General features: G+C 49.7%; 1 protein-coding gene across 5 annotated transcripts in view; it reads left to right on the top strand.

The window, feature by feature from the left end:
* Positions 1-977: 977 nt before the first annotated feature.
* The window catches only part of ACSL6 (acyl-CoA synthetase long chain family member 6), a 45,008-nt gene continuing 34,933 nt past the window's right edge, over positions 978-11,052 (top strand). Inside the window, exon 1 of one of the 5 annotated variants that reach the window (XM_062002991.1) lies at positions 978-1,068. The gene's annotated coding sequence lies outside the window, so the exon portion shown is untranslated. Of the gene's footprint in view, positions 1,069-6,352; positions 6,432-10,576; positions 10,627-11,052 lie in introns of those variants that run through there. The other 4 variants (XM_062002994.1, XM_062002990.1, XM_062002995.1 and 1 more) reach the window with 4 other exon arrangements.

Genomic DNA, 11,052 nt, shown 5'->3' with positions numbered 1-11,052 from the left:
TATGAATCAAGCCTGATTGCAGAATACCCACATGTGAGAAAAACGAGTGATTTTTGACAAGCTTGCTTGAAATCTCATTAAATATTCTCTTCATTCTTGAGTACTAAGTATTCTTTGAGAATTCCCTGCTATGCACTCCAAATGCACAATATTGCAAGTAAAATTTGGTTACAGGTCAGACAGAAACTTTACTAACGATGATAATAATGAGGGAGTGCTCAGACAGCATCTTCCCCTTTGCTCTGCCACGGGATTGTGGAGATCCAGGTTATATACAGTGTCATGGAAAAAAACCCCAAACCCAGTACTGTCAATGTTAAGAAAGCCAGGTATCCCTCCCTGTGAGCAATGGACTCCTCAGGTGCCTTGCTAACCATAACACCAGTGTGAATTAACAAAGCCTGGGGCTGGTGCAAATGCCTTCCCCTCTGCCGCATTTAATATGATGTAAGGATGACGTTAGCAATAGTCACTCTCTTGCTGTTTTATTGATTCAAATGATTTACATTCACTCTACTCAAGCCACGAAGTTTCTAATTTAGCAGACTAGGACTGGCAATGCAGACTTTTTCAGTGTCAGAAACGGTATTCTAGAATGGCTTTTCCGGGGGGGGGGGGGGGGGGAATAAGTCCCTATCTTTCATTTTAGATTGAGCATTTGCAGAAAGGCTTTGCAGTTTTACATCCAAAAGCCTTGCCTCGAGTCTGTTAGAAGCCGTAAAGCTTCCAGTATGACAAACAGAGGTGTCAAAATCATGCAATATTCAGGAGCAGCAGCGGGTGAGTTTCGCCCATCTGCCAGGAGGTGGGAGAACACTCCCGCCGCCGAGAACGGGAGTCTCCGGAGCCTCAAGGGTTACACCGGGGCACGGCTGCCGCTGCCCTAATGCCGCTTAAGCTGATATTAGCCCGGCTTAACTTCTTTCAGCAGTTTGCAGATGGGAAGGGGGTGGGACGTTCTGGAGTCAGCAGTTCTTCCCCAAGTCCATGAGCGCCAGCCCTGGCGGTGGGAGCCTCAGCCATGAGCTGACCGCCTGCGGGGCGGGACGCCGGCAGCCCCGGGAGCTGGTAAGGCTGGGTTTTAAGTATTTATTCTCGAAATCTCGGCTCCGGGGGCGCAGCCCCGAGACGGCTGCTGGCTCTGCCAGGCGTGGGGTCCGGGATGGCGAGCAAAACAAAAGGGCAGCCCCCCCACTGCCGAGGCGAGGGGTGCGGGAGGCACCCGCGGGCGCCGGGGCCGCTGCGGGAGGCGGGCTCGGAGCAGCCCCGGTGCTGCGTGCGGCAGAGGCGGCTGCGGGAAGGACCCGCGGGCGCCGGGGCCGCTGCGGGAGGCGGGCTCGGAGCAGCCCCGGTGCTGCGTGCGGTAGAGGCGGCTGCGGGAGGCACCCGCGGGCGCTGGGGCCGCTGCGGGAGGCGGGCTCGGAGCAGCCCCGGTGCTGCGTGCGGTAGAGGCGGCTGCGGGTGGCGGGGACGCGCCGGGCGCGGAGAGGGTTTGTGGCTTTTGCAGTTTCCTGTTGTTTCAGATGTTTCTAACAGCCTTAGGCGAGAGAAAAGCTCCTGGCCGGCTCTGGCTGGAGATTAGAGCGCTGGAGGCGGCCGGGCCTGGGGAGCAGGAGCGGCATTGGCCGCTGCTTCGGGCCCGGGGGCTCCGGCACCCCCGAGGCACTGCTGCGGGCTCACCGAGCGGCAGCTCTGGGACGGGACCAGTGGGCTGCAGGGACAGAGCTGGCTCCTGGGGCTGCACTGGGAGGGCTGTGCCGCTTTGGGCCTCGTGTCCCCAAACTGCTGGCCCCATGCGTCTGGGCTCATTTCTGATAGCAGGAGCTCTGCAGAGACTGGCAAGCTCATGTCCTTGTGGTCGACACCCAGCCGATTTCTAGGCTTTCTATACATCGAGTGTCAACCACCCAAGCCTCGAGGGAGGCGCTTTGTGATGGATGTTGTTGCCTGTAGGATCCCCGAGTTCTGGTGACTGAGGTGCGCGTTGCTGGAACCAGGCATGGTGGGTGACAAGCATTAAATGTACTGTGCAATATGAGTCCTAATCAAATGCTGTGGACTCACACCTCCTTCAAGCATGTAACACGTGTCTGCTCCATCCACGTGGAAAAGCCTGCTGGTGTGTGGGGTGCAGACACTGATGGAGTGTACCCTGGTGTCAGGCACAGAACGTGGGAACCTCATCTGTCGGTGTGAAACACCCACTCAAGCCGATGAGTGTGGTTTCTTGGCTGCGTTGCATTGGTGTGCTCTACGGCATGATGGAGTCAGGTTGAGTTGGGGATGTGAAAAGGATGCTTTTGGGGTTTTGGAGAGGCTCCTGTAGGGAGGAGGATCCCTGTTTCTTCCCAGAGGTGTACAGCATGCCAGGTCAAGCGTAGCCATAACATGGTGACTGTTTCTTCAGTGGTAATCTGGCTTTTACTGGCTTCACATACAAGAGAGAACGGTAAAGTTGTGTTCCTTTAAAAGCACCGTGCTACCCTCACACACAGGAAATATGCAGGGATTACTTTGAGAAGCTCTGGCTGCTTGTGGGCACTGTGTTTCGGTGATGGCCACTGGGTGCTGGCGCAGGGCCTGGGCAGGCAGAGGGCATGGCAGGGCTGTGCAGTGGGTCAGGCTGCTGCTCCTGCTTCCTGAACCGCCTGCCGTCTACCCAGACTGGGAGGATGGCGTTGCTTTCCTTCAGGTCTTCTGGCACATGATTTGCCTCTTTCTTAACCCATGTTTTCTTGCCCCTTGTTGCACTGCAAGTTTGCCAAATAAGCCTTAAGCAATTTTCTAAGCCTTCATTGTATGTTAGTTTGTCTTGGGATGAAGCCTGGACTTGATTCAGGCCGTCATGTTTCATGAGCACAGCGTCTGGATAAAGCCCTGCTCTCTCCAGGTGTACTTATACCCATGAGGTCCCCTCATTCCTTCCCATCTGTATGGACAGTGTCCTTCAGAAAAGCACTGCAACTTACAGGGCACTTGATTAGTAATTCACCTGGTCTAGTTATGGACAGCTTTGGATCATGACACAACTGTTACTTTTTTATACTCCCATCTTTGATGTAATTTTCTAGTTTCAGGTTCCAGCATGACAGTTTCATAGGCTGCCTTCATGGGCATGCATTTGACACACAAGATCCTTTCAGTCTGCTCAGTTTTTACATGGCTCCGCTTTTGCTGTGGTGGCAGGTCAGCAAGTTTTGGAGCTCTTCAGGCTGTGATATTAGCTTAAAGAGAATTGCTCCTCAGCAGGTCTCAGTCTATGTGTGCAGTGGCAGACAGTCTGCAGTGTGATGCAGGGTGGGCAGCATCAGGCCCCATGTCCAGGAGCTCCACATCTGGAGGCAATGCCAGCTGCAGTTTGGCCTGCTTACCCTGCTGCAAACACTTTCTGTTTTTTGCAGAAGTCAGCACGAAATTGAAATTTGCCCAAGGAAGAGTTTCAGTCCAGTCTGAGCTACCAGTGAAGCATTGCAGGCTAAGGTATGGGTGGGAAGTGGTGTACAAAATGTTTCTCTCCTTTCCTGTCCTCTGCAGGACTAGCTCTCAGTATGCCATTGCATTGTCTCCTAAGCATTACGGAAGGTCTTCTGTTACAGACTTGTTTAGGTTTGTGTGTCACTTTAGATGATGCATTCCCAGGGCTGCTGTGTTTGCCTGAATACAATGCAATGGCCATGCGGTATGCTCAGTGTTATTCAGAAACAACTTTATTCTGGCAGTGATGCCAAAAGAAACAGCAACAACAAACCCAAAAAGGTTTGCTGCTGGATCAGTCCCCTCCCACCATTCCCCAGGCCGCTGCACAAATATTTGTGCTGGTGCCTGAGAAAGGCAGGGGCACCAGGGGCAGGATGCAGGCAAGAGGGCTCCTTGCACTGGCAAGAGTTGTTGTGCCATCCTTCCATGGCCAGGGATATGTGAGGCACAGCGGATGTGTGGAGCATCTTGACCTGTGTGGGCTCGGCTGCTGTGTATGCCCAGTGAGTGTGCAGTGGGTTGGGGAGCGGCCCTGCCCCTGCTCCCACCGGCCAGGGATAGGTTATGTGCAGGGTGACCCCTGTGACCAGTCACTGTGACCACAGTTGCAGCATTAAAAGAAACCCCCTGAACCTTGCCAAGGTGTCCAGCTGCCCTCCCTGGCACACTTCGGGCTCTGTCACTGCATGATCCTTGTGATGCCATATGATCACCCCAGGCAGGAATTTGTTTGGAAGCTAACTGTTTTTTCTGTTAGTTTGTAGGACAGTTTGGTGCCAGCTCTGTTCCTCCCTCTGGCCATTCAGCCTTGTGCCCTGAGGTGGGCATAAGGCAGAGGGGAGTATTTTCCTGTTGGGGGGACTGCCATGCAGCAGCAGGGTGGGTTTGGGTTACCCCATCCCATTGTGCAAACAACAAGCAGAAATCAAACCTGGTGCAGTCTGTGCACACAATGGGAGAGCAGCCAGGGCCAGCTCCTGCCTTCTGGTGTCCCTTCAGCCCCCCCGTGTCACTGTGACAGGTCTCGCACATACTGACCATGCAGACACAGGCACAGAGCTGAGCTGGGCTGGGAGCTGGCAGCATAGGGACCGGCCTACCTGTCCTTGCCTAGTAGTGACCTGCTCTGGGGACAGAGCAGAGCCAGCCCATACCAGCCAGGGCAGTGTGTGCTCCTGTACCTGCCCTGTACCTGGGCATGCAAGAGTGGAAAATTTAACTTCAAATCTCCTTTCCTCCACCCAGTCCTGGGTTGGGGGCTTTGCAGACTGAGGTGGCCACAGAGGGCCTGGGTCTGACATGTTCAGCTGGGGTGAATTGAAAATAAGCCTGGCAGAGGGAGTTGCCTGCTACCTGGGTGCACCAAAGGGCAGGATGTAGTCTGCAGGGGTAGAGAAAGTGATGACCAAGGGCTGGGAGTGCAGGTGCAGACAGCATGGTTGCCAGTTGCAGCCTCTGCAGAGCAATAAAAGATGTGCTTTTCATAAAGAAAGAAGGGGGAAATAAAGGGGAAAAAAAGAAACCAATTTACAGTTCATTTTTCTAGTTAAGGTCTTGAGCTGCTTTTTCTCAGCTGGCTGGATGCTGTGGTTGGCCGCAACCTGGGACTTCCTTCCCCCAACACTGCTGGGCCCAGTGCCTCTGCACTGACGCTGCTGCAAAAAACTTCAGGCTTCCTGGGGTTCTTAGCTGGACCGCCGTGGTCCCCTACAGACAAAAGTCGAAGGCAAATATCAAAACTTTGCCTGACAACAAGCCATCAAGCTCTTTGCAGAGCACCTTCAGCTTTCCGCTCTGCAAAACTGTCTGTTGTGGGTGCAGCTGCCTCTTCCCTCTCCATTCAGTGCTTCTCTTTGTACTCTGTCCTAGATAACTATTTTTATGCAATTATTTAAGCTGTTTGTTTGCTGCCTGTCACATGGCATTCAAGAACCATATAGTATATGGGACAATCAACCATCAAAGTCACTCAAAAAAAAAAGGAAAAAACCCTCCAACAAACCCCTTTCTTCACAAGAGCTGAGATTTACAGTCATGAGTACCTCTGGGAAGGGGGGAACTTTGCAGGTGGTCTGTAGCAGCTTCCAGAACTGAACCCCAGCCCTGCTGAGAGGAGCACCAAGGAGTGAGCAGGGATGGAAACCAGCCGCACTGCAAGGTTGCCTGCAGGGTACGGCATCTTAACGTGAGCCCCAACAAATATGCACGGGGTTCACTGCCATCTGTGAATTTGCCATGAGGCTGAGGGACGGCACGTTTTCTCCTGGTTTAGTCACCTCTGTGAGTTGCTCCCATGGGCCATGCTGCTGCAGGCACAAGGATGCAGGCAGGATGTGGTCAGGGAAGGGTCAGGCTGTGGTTTCCCCCTGATGAAGCTCTGGTGCCCCAGAGCTGCTTTTGGCCCAGCTGTGTGAACAGTCCTGGTAGAGCTCCAGGCCAGAAACCAAAGAACCCCAAAACCACACAGATTTGGGGGTTTGCCTTTTCTGAGTTATGTTTTAGCTCAGGGGAACCACCTGAGCCTGCCTTGGGTGGGCATGCAGCAACTGTGGTAGCAGGAGAGGGATGTGCTGAGGGGGCAGTGGGTGCCAAAACATCCCAGGTAGGTTTTGCCATCTGAACTTCATCCTCTGCAACCACAGGCTGAGGTTTTTTGTCTGGTCAGGGGAACTGTGTGACTCTGGTCCATCACATGCTGGGTAACATTTTAAGGACATTTCATCAGTTAGAGGAGCTTTTTTGTCGTTGCGTCTTAGGCAATTGATAGACTTCAGAGACAACAGAGCTCTTGAGCTTTTGAGATTTTTCCCTTCAGGTAGGAAACTTAAAATACTAATGCTTTGTATTCCAGGCAAGTGGCAGATTTGGATGAGGATCCCGGTCTTGGCTTTCCCTTGCACGAGTCACAGTGGCTTCAGATTATTGCTGTGCTGATCTGCTCAGGGGTGCAAAAGGTATTTTTAGCTTGGCTCACATCCGTGAGCTGTGCCTGAGTGAGGTGGGGAGGTGTGGAGAGGGCAAAGCTTTCTGGACACCGGGGTTGGCATCAGCAGCTGAATAGGTGGACCTGATGCAGAGGGCTGAGGATGGGCAGGCAGCATGGCTCCAAACATGGGGCATTTCCAGCCAGTCGGGTGGTGAATTTTACTCTCTGAAACGTTAGAAGTGTGTAAAGTAAGATCTCAGCACAGCTACTGAATTATTTATTGAATAATTTTTCTTGGCAAGGGACTGGTATGCTGTAGATATTTTAGATACTTTAAATACCGCTATTGAAGTGCTATTACTGTGCTCTTTCTGTAAAATTGGACTTCCAGGACATTGAGCTCCTTGTTAGCATTTTCCCCTTTTTAGTGGATGCTTGCAAAGGTCTTGTGTCTTGCAAATGCAGTGCAGAGCAGGAGGTTAAGGAGGCCAGTGCTGCTCCTCGGGTTGCTTGGAGATTCCCATCCTTTGTCAGTCAGCAGGGCCCCTGCACTTTGTGCTGAGTTTGGCTACCAGTTTGGTCCCCAAGAGCCACAGTGGAGTGTGGGGCCATGGTTGTGCTGAGGAGCCCGTGCTGCTTGTGCACAGTGATAAGGTTCTTCAGGACCATGAGATGTCTCTGCAATAATGCCAGTGGTATAAGTTAATCACCCAGAACAAGGGGAAGGTTTTTTTTAACTTATATATATATATATAAAATAAATATGCACACAGAGCATATACATCCACACATGCAGGTGTATTTCTGTGTGTGTATATACGTGCATATAATGGTACCCACTCCTTTGGCAGCCTTTTCTTGGAGGCAAGTTTTTTGCACCCAGAGTGACTCTGACTGCCTCTCTTAACAAAAACTCAGCTTGCATCACTGAGCCAAGTTCATACCACAGCCCCAACCATATGCTCCACTGGTCCCTGTCATTCCTCCCTGCCCTGTCCCTGCTCCGCAACAGTAACTGGGGGTCGTGTGAAAGCATTGCCACCTTCCTTACTGTGAAGTTTATTTGCCTTATTTGCCTCCAGCAGATCAAAGAGGCTTGACCCGACTGTAAAGCCTTTTTCCATGGCAGATAACTCTGCCTTGCTGACAGGAGAGGCACAGTGCTGGGGGAGGAGAGTAAGGTGACAGTGGCATGGGGATGGTCCCCTGACAGCATTGCTGCAGCCCCACATCTGCCTCCTGCACCCCAGATGCCCAACTCGGGGTGCACTGAGCCCCCAGGCACCACATCTGAGCCAAGGAGGCTTACATACCATTGAAACCTCATTCTTTATTAGTCTTGCTGGCGAACAGCCAGATTAACAGATTGGACGGGTCTGATTTGCGAAGGAAAGGGAAAAGGACGTTTTTCATTAGTAAAAAAGAAAACATAAGAATTACAGACTGCCTGTTTTGCATTTCTTTCTCCCCAGAGAGATGCCTCAGCCTTGCAGGCGCTGTCTGCCTCTCCTCCCTTCTTCCCTATAGATGCAAATGGATGTTGAAGAGCAAATCCGTGTTCTGCATCTGTCGCCTCTCTCACCTTCTTATGCTGAGTCCTGGCACAATAATCCAACAAAAGGCAATTTTATTTCTAAATTGTCCCTTTTTCTTTTTTTTTTTCCCTTTCCATCTGTGACTCATTGAGTTATAGTGGAACCATAGTCAATGAGGACTAATGTCGTTGCTTTGATTCTTAAATATACAACTATGATCTGACCCAGCAAAGAATTATGTAATCGAAGTAAAACACAGTAGTTGTGGCTTATGTATTGTTGGACTTGGGAGTCAATTATTTCATTTGCAGGGAGTAAAATTAAGCACCTGCAAGAGTTTGATTTGATCTGATTTTGGTGGGAGAGGGCATTTTTTTAAACAGAAAACACAGTTTTGATGAAAATATACTGTCCCAAAAATCAAAGCAGTGTACATCCCACAGAGTGGAATGTGTGGGAGTTTGCTTCAGTGTTGTCTGACTGAAGGTGTGAGGCATGAAATGGGGAAAAGGGCCATAGTGAAATATATCACGTTATAGGAATGAAAGCAGGTAAAGTTTAAGAAAGTTTTAAACAGTATTGGCATTGTATTGGCCAATAATCCTCGAAATTGCTGAATCCCAAGTAGTTACAGATGACTAATCCTTGCAGAATACAGAGGGTCCCTGTGTACACATCTAAGTAAGTGTGAGATGGGTTAGGGCTGCGGGGTTGCCGGTGTCTGAGCTTCTCGTGGGGGGATGCAGGACAAGAAATTATGTGTTCTAGGTCACTGTGGTGGTGACATGTTTATACCACAATTACCCCTGTAGGACAGAAAGTGGATAGGAGTTGTGCAAAAATACATGAGGCAAGTATTGCTTGGCCAGTGCTTCACTGGGGGCTGTTTACTGTATTTGTGCACATGGATTCTTTCATAGTTTCAGATTCTTTCGGTGCATATTTTCCTTTTATGTTTATCTTCTCAGTCTTTCTCAAGCAGTTTCTAAGGCTTGCAGGTTGTCTGGCTTCCTGTCTCACAGCAGCACACCACTTGTGTAAGGTTTTCAGTAGCTATCCATAGTGATCAATAAGTGTATAATGGCATTTCCTCTTTGGGATTAACAGTCTTCAGATGGCTTTGTGCCAGCTATAAAGTGTGGCATTACCATTTCCATAAGCGCTACAGTGTAAAACTGTTAAACTGGAGAATAAAATTGAGCTAATCCCAAACTAGCTGAAAATGGAAAGGTGGCCAAATTGCCATGAGCATCCCAAATTTCTTCTTCTTTAATGAAAACATGTAAGAAAATCTGCAGGTCCTGAATAAACTGTGTATTGCATTGTATATGGCTGAAGGATAATAAAGGCCTGACTTTGGTTTTTGTGACTGGAATTCTCATAAAATCTTCTGTATGTCTGTCTATGCAAGTGTGAGGCCAGTCTGTTGTGGAATGGCCAGTGGTCCTCCTCTTGGCCAAGCCTAACTGTAGCCCAGACAGGCCTTAGGCTGAGAACTGAAGGTTCATCCAACTCCTCATCTTCTGTGCCCGTACAAGCAAAGCTTGCAGAGTTGCATGGGAGAGTCTGGCTTGACATCACCTCTGGTTTTAATTACAGCAGTGATTAGGAATTCATAGCCTGTGATCTCCCCAGAGCTGCTGCCCTGGCCAAGTTAGAGAAGGGCCATGGTACCTGAGCTGCATTTAATGACAGCAGCTCCTCCCAGAGCTTGCATGAAGCTTGGAAAAAGGAAAGGTAAAAAAATAAGTAAGCAATACACAAAATCCCCAAATGCCCTCTGCCCAAGCAGTTACAGCGGCCTCTGTTGATGTGTTCTCAGAAACATGTGAGTCATTGCAATAGCTTTCATTTAAATTAGCAGCTCAGTTCCAGAGATACAGTCTGGCTGATACCTGCTGGCTTTATGTGTCCCTGTGAATTTGGATGCTCCCTTACCCTCTGTAAATGGAGACTTTCATGTGGTGACCTGGTCATGAGATAATTTGAATCCTTATATTGAAGTCACCAGACCTTTGTGTGCAGAGTACTGTGAGAATGTTTTTCTTATGCTGGGGAAGGTAAAGGAGAAGGGCCCAAACTTTGCTGGGTGCCTCCTTGTGCAAATCTTCTGTCACCAACCCCATTTCAGGAAAGCAACTACAACTCTCAGAGCCTGGGATCTGCAAAGCTGAATGGGAGAAAACACAGCATTAAGAGTTCAAAAAGCTCATGCTGTTTCACTTGAGTGAAATCCTTCTAAATCTACTGCTCTGGATTGAGATGTTTGAGATCCTCTAAGTTCTGTTTCCTCGGTGAAATGAGTGAGCAACCGATGTGGTAGCCAAGGACACGGGCTTGGATAGAAACTGTGGGTCTGCAGGCTCTGAGCCATTGCGTGTCTCTTGGCTGTGGTTTGTAGATCCTCCCTGCAAACAGTTAATTCTCTCAGACAGACTGAAAAACTGTTTATTTGGTTTAGTGCTATAAAGTCAAATGTAAATAGCTTTCCTTTTGGTGCTTGAATATAGGGATAGTAGTGAGACACTTTCCAGTTCCCAACATAAAATGAATTGCACGCCTCTTTCCTACCCTGTGGTGAATGTGTGGTGGGCAGCAAGATAAAGACATCTCAAAATGAATTATTCTTCCCAAGCAGGCACCCAGGCAATGGTAGGAAGGATGTGACTGCACGGCTGCACAGGATAGGTAAAATTGTAATTGCATTATGCATACACCAGTAGTTTGATGCTGTTCCCACACTGGTTTATGTCACTAAAACTGTGTGACTGCCTTAGAGTTACAGAATCACTTCCAGCAGGGAAAGATCAAAACCGTGTCACACAATAGTGCCATTTGTAACTAAAAAAATAAATAAATAAGCATTGTGCCCGTGGTGATTGCCTGTTGCAAAGACTGGTTGGTGACTGAAAGCCCAGTGTCACTGCCAGCTACCCAAAGACAGGCCACGGAAGCCCTGTTCATCCCCAGACCCAGGATGTGGGAGGTTTCAGGCATGCCAGCCCACATGGGCAGCCCAAGCTCCGGCCCGTGACTGTTCCCTCGAAGCAACTTGCCACCACTTCTTCCTTTTCAAAACCAATTTCTTCCGTTCCCCCCTTGCATATGTTTCTC

The sequence above is a fragment of the Colius striatus genome, chromosome 9 (genome assembly GCF_028858725.1).
Source record: "Colius striatus isolate bColStr4 chromosome 9, bColStr4.1.hap1, whole genome shotgun sequence".
NCBI lineage: Eukaryota > Metazoa > Chordata > Aves > Coliiformes > Coliidae > Colius > Colius striatus.
The sequence above is the reverse complement of the archived record's forward strand: the minus strand, read 5'-3'. Positions and strand labels throughout refer to the sequence as shown.